Below are 17907 nucleotides of genomic sequence, written 5' to 3'. Positions count from 1 at the left end.
TCCAACCAAGGTGAGTGTAAAACAAAGACTGGCTTTTCTGGTTTAAATTCCCCACGTGTGCTCACTGGCCCACCCACTTCTGGTGACGTACCCCTGACTTCCAGCTGGCTGGCCGCTACGCGGAAGTGAAGGGCATCTCAGCCTGCACATGGTGCAAGGCCCAGGCTCCTTCTCAGTGGTAAAGGGGACTCTGTGCCATCTTGGACTGTCCAAGTGTTGCAGTGATTTGGCCTTTTTTGCTTGCCCAGTTGCCTGGTGCGCTACAATATCAGTGTTGATAAGGGGGAAATTCTTTCAAAGTTTTATTCACTTTTATTACAGAATTCTTCCTAGTATATCTGTGTAACATTGAAAGTTATGGGTTTTCATGAACAGGGATCATGATTTTACTCATAATTTGGTGAGCCAATGGATAGGACAGTTTTTGCTCATGCCCCATGGGAAGCAAAATAAAAATGAAGTGACAAAATTAGAAAGGTTTGTTGACCCTTCCTTTTAAGCAGGATGTCAGGATAACCTTCATGTTGCTTGCTGAATTAAAATGTGATTTGTCAGTTCTTAATGGCAGCTGCCATATTGGCATTGCAAGGAGAGATGGGAAATGGGTCAGGTCCTTGCTGGTCCCAGTAATGCAACGTAGAAAGATGTCACGGGGCTGAATGTGGTTTAGGGAGGGAGAGGGTATTAATTTTTAGGAAAAGTATGTGGCCAGCCACCTATCAATATTTTTTTATCAAATAGAAATTCCTGCTGGTAGAAGCCATTTCCTACTTTGAACAGGCCCAATGTCATTATCCAAGCAGATATTGTTAAGAGCCCAAAGGATCCCAAAACTGTTAGGTCTGCTTTGTTCATGAATGAGTGAGACAAACACCAGGCTGAGTCGAAATCAGGGTTCTTTGTTCTTTATTACCGGATTGCAACACTTGCGACTAACAAAGTTAGTCGGAGAATGCATTCTGCCGTTATCAGCAAAATGGTGATTTTTTATACCCTTGGATACATGCTTAGAACATCATCATATCATTACTTGTCCAATGACTAAAACTGTTGCTATCCTTTCCCTGCTAGCTTCCTGCCTCTCAATCCATCAATGTCTCTCTTATCTTATAAGTACAAGGATGCATTCTGTTACTCCTTAGTACTGGGTGACTCCTTCTCCGGTCCCATCTCATGATGTTTTACCTAACAGGAGTACAAGGACACCTCCCCTTCTTGTTACTGCCCTGTACAGGGTAACTCCCTACACATTCCCATCTCATGATGTTTTACCTTACAATCCCTCCTTTGTCCTCTTTAGAGGACAATCTCGCCCTGACTATGCTACCACCGCGTTACATTAGTTCGCCTATTATTGCCAAGCTCTATACGGGTTCTGTTCACAGGGCAGTTCGGCTGGTGGGCGAGGGCTCCCCCAACCCTCCTTTGCGTACACCCCCCATCCGTCACCCCGATCCCATTGCCCGTTTACAAGTTTCATCCCATTTGCCCCCAAGCAAAAAACTAGCTAACCCCCCGTACATTAGTAAATTCCCAAGTTAACATATGGTCTACAATCTAATTCATAATACTTGTTCTACAATCTGATTAATGATGTTTGTGTTACAATCAATGTTATAATATTTAGGTTACAAGCAAGGTTAAAATTATATGTGTAACAATCTAATTCACAATCCCTCCTTTCCATCACATTCCCCTTCAGACTCAAGATCGATCTCAGCAACTTTCTCCGCCTCCTGTAATGTGAGATAGTCTTGCTCCACAGCCTGCACAGCTTGATATTTCCGAGGCAGTTCATCACGGTCAGCAAAGGCTCTCTCTATGGTCCTCGTGACCAGCGTTCGAATGCATGGAATACAACAACAGCCACAAGTGATAAAAATTGATACAGAAATGAACAAACCCAGCAAAAGTTGTCCTAACAATGTGCTCCATCTCCCAAACACTCCCTGTAACCAGGATAAAACAGGATTGGAGACTCCAGACTGGGCTTTTAATTCTTTCGCCAATGCCCTAAGTTTCGTTAACCCCTTAGTGAGTGATCCATCTGGCCCTGTGTTATTAGAGATAGAAGTGCAGCATAGATCTCCAAACATAGCACACACTCCACCTTTCTCTGCCAGGACCATATCAATCGCTATCCTATTCTGAAGTGTCATAAGGGAAGTTTCTGACAGTTGTTGATGTATTGCCTCAACAACGTCCCTGGTCAAATTTGCAAGGCGCTGGACATTATAGTGAATAAGGTTGATCCTATTAACATTCTTATTTACAGTGATGGGAAATATTGCACTAAAAACAGGAAAGCTTTCAAACCCAGCTGCAATCTCATCGGCTAATTTAAATTCGTCCGGAATATTCCGGGCTTGGCCAATGGCATCAATCCATACCCCATCAGGGTTCCTTCCTCCCGGCCCCAAGAGTCCAACACTCCTCCTTTTTCTCCACAGCCAACTCTCTGTGTGGCGCAATTCTAGGGAATCCTCGTCTCCCTCCTGCCTTTTGACAATCAGCACTGGCGCATTAAGGGTTACTAGAGCACACCGACCATCCTAGTTAGCGGGGAGCCAGTTGTACAGCACTCTTCCTCCACAAAACTCATCTGTGTAGTCATTCAATCTGCTACAAGTCTCCTTAGTTTCAGATTCATTTTTTTTGTTATGGGACCTCAAAATCATCCCCTGTATATGTTCATGATAACCAGTAACCTGTTTGGCTGCCCTGTCAGGCACCCATGTGGCGTTTTCCCTGCTAATAGTAGGTCGTCTACATACTGAATCAGTGTAACATCTTCCGGGAGCTTTAATTTCATTAGGATTTCGATAAGGGCCTGATTGAACAGTCCTGGACTGTCCTTATAACCCTGAGGTAATCTAGTGTATGTGTACCGATGTGCTTGGTAAGTGAAAGTTAACCAGTCTTGGCATTCCTCAGCTAAATTCAAGCAGAAGAATGCGTTTGCCAGATCAATGACAGTATAGTATTCGTGCTCCGGACTCAGAGCCCTAAGTGCTACATATGGGTCTGGGACTGGTCTCCCGATGGTCTTGGTAGCCAAGTTAATCTCCCGGAGGTCGTGTACCATCCTCCAGTCTTTTCTACCCTGTTTGGGAACAGGCATGATGGGCGTGTTCCACATACTGTCAGGTGCCGCCCTTAAAACCCCTGACTCCATTAACCCTTCTATCGTTCCTTTAATACCCTCCTCCTGACTGGGCGACAAGCGGTATTGTTTTCTCCATATTGGTTTCTGCCCGGGGTTGGCCAATTCTAGAAATACCTCTCCTTTTATTACTCCCACATCATAGGGCCCCGTTGTCCATATATGTGGACTCAGATTAGAAAGATATTTGTCTGAGTCTCTGTGATCAATATTTTCTCCTTCTATGGCTCGGTCTCTTTCTACTTTCTCATTCACTACCTGGTCCCATGCTTCAATATTCAGTCTGACAAATTTTCCTCCCTCCGGGGTGGAATATCCCGGGATTTCTGTCTACCTGTATTCACACCCTATCGCTTCCTTTACCATCGGACCCAGCTGTCGAGCGTGATGATCTTTGTCAATACCCAAGGTCACATGAGGCACACTTTCTACTCCTAAGCAGAACCACTCCATTTGTTCTTCTGTCATGACAACCATAGCAGCTATTCCCTCCTTACCTACAAAGATAAATGGACAATGTATCGTTTCTGTCTTCCCTTCTTTTAGAGAGTCCCACCTCTCCTCATATTCCTGGTCCGGGTGGATGGTGTAGTTTAATGTAACATGCATAGGATCTAGTGGATAATGGTAATCCCCATACCGAGGAATACTGGCCCTCCACTCAAAAAACTGTTTAATCAGCCCTGGGCCTGGTTCATCATACAGTAGCCGACTCCAGAAAATACTAACCTCCACAGAGTCTTCTGAAGCGTTAGATGGGGTCATTACTATAAACTGTCCTCCCCTTCTTATTGTATCCCCTGGGTATGTTAACCGAAGGCCCTTCTCAGAACATTGTATGGTTATTCCTAGTTTGGTAAGAATGTCCCTTGCTAATATATTAATAGGGCAACTTGGCACAACCAGGACAGGCGTTTTAACCCTTTGTCGTCCAAATGTCATGTCGATGTTATCTGTATAGGGCTGTGTTTCCCTTATCCCGGAGAATCCTATTGTAGATAATGTTTTGCCCGAAAATGTGCTCCCTGGGGGTTTTTTAATCACTGTCGTAACTGCTGCCCCTGTGTCAACCATAAATTCAATTTTTTCTCCATTTACCGTCCCCCAAATTTTTGGTGGCTCCCAGGGAGGCGTGATTTTTGATTCTCCAGGGCACCTTCAATAATCAACTTCAGCACCTTCCTCAATATAGTCATTACACTGAGGTGCCTGGACTTGTTGATCACTCTGCCACCCCCCGATTCTCTGGGGCCCATCAATGTGTCCACCCCTACCCCTTGCTTGTCCTCTTAAGTTTCCTCCTCTTCCCCGATAGCCTCTCATAGAGGGTAATCTTTTTCCCCTTGCTCTCCCAGCCTCCGGACAGTTCCGCTGGTAGTGTCCAGGATTTTGGCAGTACCAGCATACTGCATGTTCCCCTCTATACATTGTACCTAGCTGTCTTTCCCAACCATTTCTTACTTGGGGTCCCGGATTTATCACTGGCCCCATGACCTGTGGGACTATCTGTTGGGCCGCTAATTTAACCCCTATATGTTCTATGGCTCTCACCAATTTATCGGTTGTCTTGTCCACCTCCTTCTGGGACGCACTTTCTGACTTAGCATGCTCTGATTGACGATGTCGTTTGATTGCATGTGTCAGGTGTCTTTTCCACAAATCCTCTGACATTGTCTCTAATCCCACAATGTCCCTTAATTTTGCTTGAACCGTAGCAGGTAGTCCGTTTATTATCCCATTACGAAAGTGAGCCCTTCCTAAGGGGCTGTGGTCGGGTCTTTCTCCAGTCCCTGTTTCCCATAAGTCCCATGCTCGAGTGAAATACTCGTGTGCAGTCTCTCCTTCCTTTAGTTGAAGGGTTACCAAGGCATCCAAACTATAGGGTGTAGGAAATGTTTCTCTAAGTGCTTCCCAAAATTTATTCCGAAGTGGGTTAAATTCTATTTCATCCCCCAATTTACTGCTTCTTACAATTTTCTCTATTTGCTTCAGGGCCCCTTCTGCCTTTAATTTTATCATGATAGTTCTGACATCTGCGAGTGCTAATTGTTCTTGGCAGGTTTCTCGCTCAAAACAAGAAATCCATGGACTAGCCCCATTACTCAACGGAGGTAGTTTTTTCATTAAACTCTCTAAGTCCATTCATGACCAGGGTACATATTTTTGAGTTCCCCGTCCCGTGATCAGTAATGGGCATTGATATCTCAATTTTGGGGATTTCTGCTCCTTCTTTACTCTTGGCATGCATTTATTTATCCCACCTTGTTCTGACTCTTCTTCGTCACTGTCACTGTCCCTATCAGCTTCCAATGTCTCAGGGTCAAAGGTATATTGGTCACGTTCATCTCTAAGATAATCTTTTCGGCCATAGTTTAGTTGTTTCACATCTTTCTCTTTTGTTCTAACTATGTCCAGGTAGGCATGTCTATTTTTCTCCCTCCCGAGTCTTTTCCTTTTACTTTCCTCCCATGGTGGATCGTATCTCGTTTCCTCATCTGTACTACACTTTTCGTCCTTTACTCCTATTACCATTCCTTCAGCTTTAATTTCTCCTGACAGTGTTGTAGTTATCTTTTCCACTTCCTTAAATACACCTACCATTAATTCTTTTTGATCCTCACTGATCTGCCCCAGCACATTAATATCTCTGTTTAAGTTTTTAATGTTATCCTGAACCTTTTTCATGTTCCATTTCTGTATCTCTAACTCCTTTTCTATTTTCTTGGACTCCAGAGGGGTCTCTACATCTATTACTCCCCCTTCTATTTTTATTAAAGGGGCCTGTACCTCGTCTGATGTGTCCCTATTCCCGAGGTTCTTGTCACACCCCAGTGTCTCAATATCTGGATATAAGGGACGTGACTCCAGTGTCCCATCTGGGGTGCCAGAGAGAGAGAGAGAGAGAGAGAGAGAGCATAGCGAGAGAAAGAGATAGAGAGGCAGATACACAGAGCACAAGAGATAGAGAGAAAATGTCTTCAGATTAACACTTTCGTTTCAAAGGTTTTAAAAGGTTCTCATCCTGTGATCACTGGTCTGGATCAGATTGGGTCTCCCACCACTGGGAACTATCACTCCTTCCTTCCCTCCCACCTCGAGTGAGCTACACGTCAGCCCACAATGTCTGCCCTGATCCTGCAATGGTGGGGGTGCGGGAAAGAGGGAGGGAGAGAGGATAAAACAGGATCCCATTTGATGCGGAGCTGGAATTGTGGGCACAAAATTAAAACCAAATTGTATTTCTCTGCCCTGCCCAACCTGGGGATTTCAGGGCAGCACCGCCACAGATTGGGATTGGGAGGGGGAGTGGGTGAGAGAGGAGGGGGGGGAGAAGAGAGAGAGGGGGAGAGAAGAGAGAGGGGGGAGGGTGAAAGGAGGGAGGGAGAGAGCAAACCCGGACACTTCGTGGCTGGAAACTGGAAACAGGCACTTTTCCTTTCCCTTCTGTGTTTTGTTTCTTCCAGCTTATCTAAGACACTACGTTTTAAAATTTTTTTTTTTCTCTCACCTGTCAGGAACATCTCAGTGCCCCCGGGTAACCAACCCCTCTTCCTCCAGCGGTCTACACATTTTCGGAGCATTTTTTGTTTTTCCAATGCCGCATTACTGGTATTTCGCTCCTCTAATTCCTGATTAATTTCCTTAATAACTTGGTCAAAAGTCTTAGCAGGCAACTGTACAGCCATAGCTGCAGGACCGCTTTCTAATGCCTGTTTTAATTTAGGTTCTTGTCCGTTTAGGGGATCTATGTCAACGAAAATTGCTTTTAAAAATGTCTCCTTGCAAGCTGGATGACTAATATCTTTTAAAGGAACAGTCTCTAAGTCTTGTCCTCCAATTGACTTCAGACTGTCCTGTATACTCTGATTGCTCGTTTTCCACTCTCTGTTTTCCCAAAGGGGTCTGAAAGTTAAATTACAACTAGAAAACCAAATATTTGGGCTATACTTTTGTCCTGTTTCCCTGTACCAATCTATGAATTTACGTAACTTTATCTCCTTGGTGATGTTGGGAATACCCTCATTTAACTTATCAAAAGTATTTCGAATAAACTGGGTGTCTCTTAGGAGTTTGTCAACTTTTTCATTAATATCTCCTACCTGATCCGGACACAGCTGTCGCAGCCTTCTGTCGTCGTTCTTGTTCACCAGGCAGGCGTCCCTGAGTACTTTTTTTGTTGTCTCAAGGTCTCTAGTGTCTGCTGTGGTATTCCACCACGGCGAATTGGGGAAATAAATTCTTAACTTCTCAAGTGTACAGACATTATCATACCTACCGGACATTTATAAGTCAGTCTCTCAGATACAATTGAGGCCAATAAGCCTGAACCTTTGTTTTCTTTCAAAGCCCAACCTTCACGTGGGAGATTTCTCCTCTTAATAACCAGTTTAGGGCAGAAAACTCAGGTCCTCAATTGTTTATAGACCACCTTCTCACTCTATTGGACTTTGCAACGACACAATAAAGACTTTTAAACTCTAGTAGTTTCTTGCGAAGCACTTAATAAATGTCATTCAAACACCTTAAGGACTTTTATCTTGTCTGTAATCACTTACGTGTTACAATCCTGGCATGCGACCTTCAATTGTGGTCGTCTAATTTGTCCGATCTCCAATTCTTACTGACAATCATAAAGATTTTAAAAAAAAGAGAATTTTGTTAAAACAGGCTTCTCTGGACCTTTTTATCAGCCGGCTGAGATGATTGTCAGAAAAAACAGAAACCGTCGTCCAGTGTTCACTCACCCATCACGTCGGGGTCACCAAATTGTTAGGTCTGCTTTGTTCATGAATGAGTGAGACAAACACCAGACTGAGTCGAAATCAGGGTTCTTTGTTCTTTATTACCGGATTGTAACACTTGCGACTAACAAAGTTAGTCGGAGAATGCATTCTGCCGTTATCAGCAAAATGGTGATTTTTTATACCCTTGGATACATGCTTAGAACATCATCATATCATTACTTGTCCAATGACTAAAACTGTTGCTATCCTTTCCCTGCTAGCTTCCTGCCTCTCAATCCATCAATGTCTCTCTTATCTTGTAAGTACAAGGATGCATTCTGTTACTCCTTAGTACTGGGTGACTCCTTCTCCGGTCCCATCTCATGATGTTTTACCTAACAGGAGTACAAGGACACCTCCCCTTCTTGTTACTGCCCTGTACAGGGTAACTCCCTACACATTCCCATCTCATGATGTTTTACCTTACAGAAGTCAAACATACTGGCCGATAATTACTTGGCCTACACCTACTGCCTTTTTTGACCAACAGAACTATATTTGCAACCCTCCAATCCCACGGCACCACACCCTCCTCCAGTGATCTTTGAAAAATCGCTGTCAGTGCCCCCGCTATTTGTTCCCTGACCTCCCTTAAAGTCCTGGGAAAAATCCCATCAGGACCAGGAGACTTATCCACTTGAATTGACCCAAGAAGCTCCAAACCTCTCACTTTACTAATCCTTATCCTTTCCATAACTAACCCCTTTGCCTCTCTTATCTTGTATAGCCCAATGTCTGTTTCCCTCGTGAATACAGACGAGAAAAAAATGTTCAATATTTCTCCCATCTCATACGGTTCCTGACATAGTTCACTGGTCCCATCATCCAGTCGACCTATTCTATGTTTAACCCTCCTTTTACTGTTCCCATACCTGAACAAACCCTGAGGATTCACCTTCGCCTTATTATCTATGGACACCTCATCCCTTCTTTTTGTCTTTCTAATTTCCCTCTTCAAGTTCTTAAGAGTATGTCAAAATGATCACTGGATCCGAAGTTCTCCCTAACGCTCACCTCTGTCACCTGCCCCACTGCATTCCCAAACAACAGATCGAACACTGCTCCCACTCTAGTTGACGTCTCAACATATTGCTGCAAAAAGCAATCCTGAACACAATGCATAAATACTAAGCCATCCTGCCCTTTTACTGACTGCGTTTCCCAATCGATGTTTGGAAAATTGAAATCCCCAACCAACACCAACCTATTTCACCTGCATATCCCACCTATTTCCTTGCACATTTGCTCTCCTCGTTCCCTTTCCCCATTTGGAGGCCTATAATATACCCCATAATAGTAACCTCACCCTTCTTATTTTTCAGCTCTACCCACACTGACTCTCTTGACGAGCCCTCCAGTCTATCTTGCCTCAGCATTGCTGTAATATCCTCCCTGACATTTAATGCCACACCTCCCCCTCTTAATCCACCAACTCTGTCACATCTAAAGCAGCGAAATCCTGGAACATTCAACTGCCAGTCACAACCTTCTTTCAACCATGTCTCGCTAATGGCCACACATCATAATGCCACATGTCAATCCACACCTTTAGCTCATCCAGCTTTCTTACTACGCTCCTTGCGTTAAAATAAATACAACTCAGGGATCTCCTACATCCTACCTTCTGCATATCCTCCTCTCTTCCATTCTCACAATTTTCACTGCAACATCAGTTTACTACTTCCTGCTTTTCCTCCCTCAAATTATTTAAACTTGTCTCTTTCCTTATCCTACTAACCCTCACCCTACTGTCCTGGCTGACCTGAAACTCTGTCCCCAACCATATCAGTTTAAATCCCTCCTGACAGCCCTAGCAAATGCCCCCACCAGGAGAGTGGTCCCTCTGGGATTAAAATTTCACCGATCATTATGGTATAGGTCCCAGCTTTCCCAAAAAAGGTCCCAGTAGTCCAAGAACTTTCTCTCGAAATAAGTGGAACAGGAAGGAAAACTGTGCTAGCCTAAAAGGAAGAGGTTATTATCTGGAGAACCCTGATGGGCCAAGTTTTATCAGCGAAACATTGAGGTGACTAATGGTTGTAGCTCAGTTGTGGAAATTCTGGAACAACAAATCTCTCTCTGAAAAACCAACGGAACTTTCCTGAGTGGCAAAGCCTGATGAACTTTATACATGTTCAATTCTGTGCACAGTATCAGAATTGCCTACAACCAGTGAATTTAGAAGAATGAGAAGTGAGATTGAACTGTGAACCAAATAACTTTTCTTAAATTTACAAACACATCATACACGTGCGCTTAGACTTAGAAGGGGATTAAGGTTAGTTAATAGAGATAAGTTAAAGTTTGATTTTCTTTTCATGTTTAAAGATAATTAAAAACAACTTATCTTTATATAACTACTTGTCCTGGTGAATGTCTATTGCTGCTGGGTTTTGGGATCCTTTGGGCTCATAACACCATAGTCTGGCAACGTACATGGACCTCCTTCCCACTCCATTCATTTTGGACCCCCACATGAAGAGGGAAACTTCTCTGGTAACTGCCAGGGCAGAGGTGTGTGGGATGGGCCACACCTGCATCTCATGCAGCAGTACCGAGAGCACCTTGCACCTGATGACCTTGTTCTTTCCCATTACGGAGAGGGAGTGTCATTCCCACAGACCCAATTTCTGGTGGACATTTACAATTGTCTCTGACCAATTCTTGTAGCATGCCTCAGCCCCTCCAAGCCAGTTTCCCGACACCTTCAGGTAGTCAGATCTGACTGTGAAGAGGACAGCGGATTGATTTACCAAAGTGCATTGCCTCGCTTTTGTTCCAGTTTACCCTGGAACATAGCATTGTATTCTTCCAGGCCCAGCCACTTCCAGACGTGTAAAACTCAGCCGTTCTCCCAAAGCTGGGGGTTTCTGTGCTGGTCCCTGTCTCCTGGAGTTGGAATTCTCTACACTGCTCCCTGTCTCCTGATATTGGTGCTTTGTTCTCCACCAGTCCCACAGCACAACACTGATCCCTGGATGGAATGTAGAGGTACAGAGGGATCAGTGAAAATATGGGTAATTTTGCCAGGGTCGGGTCCATCCAGGAGCCTGATAACAGCAGTGAACCTGTGGAAGGGAGTGATAGAGGACATTCGATGGTGCACCAGCAGGACACTGCTTAAGGTGCGGATTCCCTCGGGCTCTCGAGGGGAGAAGGCGCTGGTTATTCCAATATTTTAGGTGAGGCAGGGTCCAAATTAGAGCTGGCGCAGGTCATCAACGGTCGATATAACAGGTGCCTGGAACTGTCATGAAGATACTAAGGGCTGGTTGAGGTTGGTAAGGAGGGGGTAGTTGTGTTCCAATGAGGGATTGATGAGTGAGGGGCCACATGGATGGGACTTTGAGACAAGGAGCCACTGATTGTCCAGGGATAGGGCCTATAAATAGACCTGCAGATATCCAGCAGACAGCATCTTTGACCCACTACCATCAGGAAGGAGATATGGAGGAACAAAATCAAGCTGCGAGGCAGGGAAATAACTTCTTCCCACAGGCCCACAGATTGACAATGTAATGTGAGTTGAATGCGTCCGTGGAATGAAAAGGTTGAGAGGGATATGGACTGTTTGCAAGCAGCTTGGCCAGCAGAAAAGAAGGGCCGAAAGGACTGCTTCAGAGTTGTCTATCTAGACCAGTCATTTGAGTTGAATCTTTAAAAAATTCATGATAGGCTGGACTATCATTTTAGATGGAGATTTTACATTGACACATGCAGCCCGGGAACAGGCCCTTTTCAGCCTATGAGCCACAACCACTCAATTACACCAATGATCTACAAACCCCGGTACATTTTAAATGGTGGAAGGACCAAGAGCAACTGATGGAAAACCACGCAGACACGGGAAGAATGAACAACTTCCCACAGACTGTGTCAAATTTGAACCCGGCTCGCTGGCCCCTTAACAGCGTTGTTCTAACCGCGACGCTAATCTCGCCACTCTCAATGATTCCCAGGGTTCTTCCTCTGACTTTCCATGAACTGTGATTGCTTCCAATTCCAGTGTCCTTGTTTCCCTGAGGCTCTGACACCTGCCCAGTGACTCTGTCCCCAATGCCTCTCCCTGGCCGGATGATCATCGCTCTCTTTCTCGGCTCTCACCCAAACTTTCTTACCCCATTTCCACCACCTACAACCCCCCTGTCATGTCCCACCCACTCACCCACAGGGCCAAGGGTAATGAGGTGGGGGCAGGTCCAGGCTGTACTCACACAGCTTGTCGAAGGACAAGTGAGAGCAGGAGTCCTGGAGCAAGAGGTGAAGGGCAGAGTTTACTGTAGCAACCAGCTGAACTGGGCTACATTCTCCAGGGTGGGGGAAGAGAGAGGACTGGCTCAGATGGGACAGATATCCCTGTGCCAAGGGTCGGGAGATTTTCCAGCTTGGTGAAGGTATGGGACGCTGCCACTGGCAAGGAGACTGGACCACTGCCCTCCCCACATCTCCACCATCTGGGGGTTCCTGGAGCAGCAGGTTCCAAGGCCTGTCGGTGGGGGAAGGGGGAGGTTCAGTAACTGGGGTGGGGCAGTTCCAATGCATGATCGATTGGAGATGAGCCTAGTGAGAGGATCGGTCCAGTGGGAGGACAGACATGATGGGGAATGGGCCTTTGAGGCAGGCCCATTGGAGGGCTGGGGCTTCAAGATGGGTCTAGTGGGGAGGCAGGGGCTTTGGGCACCAGCCAGTGGGAGACAATGGCTTTGGGAATGGACTTGGTGGGGGTCAGGGGCTTTGGGGTGGGACCTGTGGGGAATTGCGTTTGTGGGAGGACCTATCGGGCAAAATAATTAGTGACAGGCCGAGTTGGGAACTGTATTGGGGACAGAATCGGTAGGAGTTGGGAGGACCCAGTGGGGATGCGATTGGGATTGGATCCAGTGGGGGATGGTATTGGGGTGTGATCTGGCGGGGGACGGTATTGGGGTTGGATGCAGTGGGGGAATGGATTGGGGATGGACGCAGCGGGGGATGGGATTGGGACAGATTCGTCTGGAGACGGGATTTTGGATGAAATCGGCAGGGACAGGATTGGGGACGGACCCGGCGGGGGGTGGGATTGGGGACGGACTCGTCGGGAGACAGGATTTTGGATGGAGCCGGTGGGAACAGGATTGGCGATGGACCCGGCGGGGTATGGTATTTGGGTTGGACCCAGTGGGGACGTGATTGGAGATGGACCCGGCGAGGGATAATATTGAGGATGGACCTGGCAGAGGAAAGTTTTGGAGATGGACCCAGTGGGGGATGGACCCAGCAGGGGACTGCCCACTGACTCTATCTTCAATGCCTCACACCATCTTTGCCGGATGATCACAGCCGGATGATCACCGCTCTCTTTCCCAGGACTCACCCGAACTTTCCTACCCCAATTCAACCACCTACTACCTCGTCGTCATGTCCCACCCACTCACCCACAGGGTCATGAGGAGGGGGAAGCTCCTGGCTGTGGTCACATAGCTCATTGAAGGACAAGTGGGAGCAGGATTCCTGGGGCAAGAGGTGAAGGGCAGTGTCTACTGTAGCAGCCAGCTGAACTGGGCCACATTCTCCAGGGTGGGGGGAGAGAGAGGACTGGCTCAGATGGGACAGATATCCCTGTGCAAAGGGTCAAGGGATTCCCCAGCTTGGTGAAGGTATGGGATGCTGCCACCAGGAAGGAGATGGACCTCTCTGCCCTCCCCACATCTCCATTGTCTGGGGGTCCAAGGAACAGCTCAGATTCCAAGGCCTGTGGGTGGCAGAAGGGGGAGAACTGGGGTGGGGTAGTTGTGATGGGTGATCGATTGGAGAGGGTCCCAGTGAGGGAGGACAGACCTGATGGGGGATGGGCCTTTGGGTACAGGCAAATAAGGGAGTGGGGTGGGGATGGGGACTTTGGGCTGGGCATGTTGGGGGACAGGGGCTGGGTGAAGGCCCTGGTGGGAGTCAGGAGCTCTGGGAACAGTCCAAGCAATGGGTGGAGCATTGGGGACGGGCCCATTGGGGGTCAGAGGCTTTGGAGATGGGACCGGTGGGGGATAGGTGCTTTGTTGACAGGCCCGGTGGTGAACAGGGTTTTAGGGATGATCTCAGCAGGGGGGAGGGGTATGGGGACGGGCCTGGTGGGAGATGGGGGCTTTGGGGATGGGTCTGGTGGGTGACAGGGGACAGTATTGGGGATGGACCCAGAGGACGGAGACAACCCCTGGAGCTCCGGTTCACCATAGGGTCACTCACCTTGGCCCACGGTCATGCATTGATCTGCGGGAATGTGAATTCAGAGCAGTTTCGGTTCATCTCCCGGATCTGCTCCCTGGTTGAGGTCCCCAACACCTGTTGGGACAGAAACCACCTTCACCACTGCCTCAGGGTGGGGCAGCAGGAGGGTGACAAGGGGAGGGGATGCAGTGTATGTGTACCAGGTCAGGGACATGGGACGAGCCCTAGAACTGGGGTGGTGGTGAAGGCTGAAACGTTAGGGGCCTTTAAGAGGCTCTGAGTCACATGGATGAAAGAAAAATGGAGGGTTATGAGGGAGGAAGGGGTTAGTTATTTTTATTTTGGTAGGAATACATCGGTCGGCACAATATCGAGGGCCGAAGTGCTTGTACTGTGCTCTCGTGTTGTACGTTAAACCTGTCGGTCTTTCAGCAAGTGGAGATGTCAGGGCGGCAACACTGCCGACTGGCACATTCCATGCTGCAGGAGTACATGCTGAGGGATGGATGGAGGCTTGGCACAGCCAAAACGAAGGCACTATGGGGATGGATCATAACCCTCTCATTACCGGGCATTGAGAGGCTGAGACCAAAGGGAACTCCTCCAACAGCAGAGGGGGGCAGTAACTACAGGGTATCAAAGTGGTGGCAATGAAGGTAACCAGAGACGTATGCAGCAATGTGCAGTGAAGGGAATATCTGGATACAACAGGAGGAGGAGAAAAGACTTGGAACAGTCTTCCTCTTTGGAAATAATTTGTAAATAAAGTCAATTTTGCGGGGTTGGGGGGAGGGGAAGAGAAAAGCCCTACTCAGTCAACTTTGCTTCATGAGATACATTCTCCGATCCAGGAAATCTCTTCTGCACCCGCTCCAAAGTACAAGGACAAATTTATTACCATTGGATAGCACAAGTACGACCTGATAAAACAGCGTTCTTGGGGTAAACATATGTAAACACACAACCAAGCCCTCACACAACAGACAAATGATACATGTGGAGCACGTCCAGAAAAATAACTCCATATTGTTGAATAAATAGCAGAGTCGAGGAGTATTTGTATGAGCAGCTCATCAATCATTCCACGTTCTCTGTGCCTGGAGGAAGAGGCTGTTCCTGGGCCTGGTGGTACTGGCTCTGAAATTCCTGGATCTCTTTCCCGACGGGAATAGCTGGATGATGCTGTTGGCCGGGTGAAGGGGTCCTCGATGATTTAGTCAATGATCTTAGTGGATCACATTGATATATGGGGTGGTGGGGGGCAGGATGGTGTCCCCAGTGTTGCTCTTGGCCTCTTTAGGTCCCGTGGATTGATCTCTGATCATTTTAAAAATATATTAATTATAAATTAAATGCACAAAAATTAACACAATTAATAATAATACAAATGAAATACAAATATACGTGGCATTTATAAAAGAAAGAATAAAGAAATCCCCCCATAAACCACCTCATCCCCCCTCTATCTGGACATGAGCAAACTGGCCTCCACTCAGCCCCCACGACACAGATATAGGTGACCGAAAGCAGCGAACAGCACTCCAATCACTGGTTCTGGGGAGGTGGGGATCATGCTAACTCAGAATCTACCCTATGCACAAGATGGCTGACAAACGTGGTGACCATGCAGAGTCCATGGGGACCAACAACTTTCATCCCAGGGGACAACCCGTAAGGAAGGAATCAACAAGGACAGGAATACTGAACAATCGGAGGCCGGCACGGATATGACATCACTCCTGTCGACAGCAGCAGGGAGAGAATAGAAGTAGAGCTGTCAGTGCAATGAAGCATCTTTGACTTTGATTTCTTGGGCGTGTGTCCTTCTTTCCACCCTTCACAGCAGCGTGCACGCTCCAATTTCACATCGGGAGTCATGTGTCCATTTTCCTGATATGAAGAATGAGAAGTGCACACATATTGTCAAATTTGTTTCTGGGATGTTTTAACCGGGTGATAGAAGGAAAGTTTGAATATGGATCTCTTTGTCATTGGAAAAAAGGGAGATGACCTTACAACATTATGAGAGGACACAGCAGCAGGGATCGAGAGAGGATAATGCAAAGGAGCCGAACACCAAGTGTCACAATTTCCCAATAACCGATCGGCTGCTTAGACTTTAAGAAATGTCTTCAATGAAAATTAAATATCCTTGGAATTCTCTCCCGTATTGAAGGTTAATTTGAAATTAGGATCCATGGACTTATGATGAATTTATTGCTGTACACATTTCTAGTGGGATCATATGCATTTAACTTAGATGCAGATACTTTGAAAAAAGTAACAGACATTAAATTGGAAGCAGTAATAAATTTGAAGGAAAGATTGAGAATAAATAGTCTCCCTTGCAGTTGGGGTACAATGTATTTCTTGAGATCAGAGGAATCCTGGAGCCAGGACAAAGTGATCCTATGAAATCTAAGGATTTGATTGAGTTGTTGGGGTAGCTGGAAATGGAAGGGCTGAGGGTTCTCCTGTTCCTTCGACTGCCTGTCTTCTGTCTTGCGATGCTGATTGGGTGCGACTTTGTGTTCGCACGCTTGCTGATTGGTTGCTTCAGTTGTACGAGCCAATGGGCTGATTCGGTGAGGCCGCTATTGGATTGGACGCTGAAGTCGGGTTGGATTGATAGGCGGATTCGCGGGCTGATTGGCTCGTGCTGTGAGGAGGCGGGACGTTGGCGGGGGCCTCGCCTGCTCGGAGTCCGTCGCGTCGCCGCAAGCTCAAAATGGAAGAAGTTAGTGGCAGCGCTGTGACCTTCCTCAGCCGCGCGGTCCGCGGGGTAACTCGCAGCTGGAGGGGGCGGGGGCAGGAGATTGGCAAGTCTGGTTGGCGCATGCGTGGTGAGTTCGCGCATATGTTGCAGATACGCATGTGCCGATTGTGGGCTACGAAGTGAAACATTTGCGCAAGTGCCAACTGACGACAGGCGCATGCGCACAGAAATTAAGATGGCTACCCCCAGCCAATGGACCCTTGGTCTTTTGTGCATTGTGTCTGTGTTCTCGTTTATCAAATCATTTGATTTTAAAAATAGGCTCTAAGACTTCAGGGCTCCTCGCACGAGGGCAAAACTCCGACTTGCGTCCATTATGGGATTTGACTCCATTACGGTCGCAAGTTGGGGAGGACCTGTCGGGGTCATTGGGTCGCTTAGGAAGGGAGGGAAAACCAATCCATTTTTCTTTGCTTCCCAATGCTCATAGAATGTGTCTGATTCCATCCGTTGTTCCTGTTGTAGCATCACATTCTTCATAAAGTTAGATGTTATTTTTTTAAAGTTGTGTCACTTGAACAATAATGCTCCAACCCTTCTGATCCTGACGTACCATGTGTCTAAAATGTAATGTTTCTCAGTTACTTGTCCAAATGCCTTGGGAAAAAAAGAGGGACTTTGGTGTTAACAATAGAGAGTAAAGATTTCACCAATCCTTTTGAATTTATGATCTCTGGGATTTCCGGTCATGTTTTCTATTTAGGTTGGTGTTTCTTGCAGACCTGTTTGGTTGCAGCAAGTAAGAAGTTATCGATTTGTAGCATCCACTGCAGCAGTGCTACCAAATAAAGAGACGTCCCCACAAGGTGAGTGTAAACAAAGACTGGCTTTACTGGTTTAAATTCCCCACGTGTGCTCATGGCCCACCCACTTCTGGTGACGTGCCCCTGACTTCCAGCAGTGACGTCATTGCATTGTGGCATCACTCTCCAGCTGGCTGGTCGCTACGCGGAAGTGAAGGGCATCTCAGCCCGCACATGGTG

The 17907-nt window shown here is 46.8% G+C and overlaps 1 protein-coding gene across 1 annotated transcript in view; it reads left to right on the top strand.

Annotated features, from left to right (window-relative positions):
* The window catches only part of LOC138750428 (craniofacial development protein 2-like), a 67199-nt gene that overhangs the window by 989 nt on the left and 48303 nt on the right, over positions 1–17907 (top strand). The gene's annotated exons all lie outside the window — the stretch shown is intronic.

The sequence above is a fragment of the Narcine bancroftii genome, unplaced genomic scaffold (genome assembly GCF_036971445.1).
Source record: "Narcine bancroftii isolate sNarBan1 unplaced genomic scaffold, sNarBan1.hap1 Scaffold_142, whole genome shotgun sequence".
NCBI classification, from domain to species: domain Eukaryota; kingdom Metazoa; phylum Chordata; class Chondrichthyes; order Torpediniformes; family Narcinidae; genus Narcine; species Narcine bancroftii.
The sequence above is the reverse complement of the archived record's forward strand: the minus strand, read 5'-3'. Positions and strand labels throughout refer to the sequence as shown.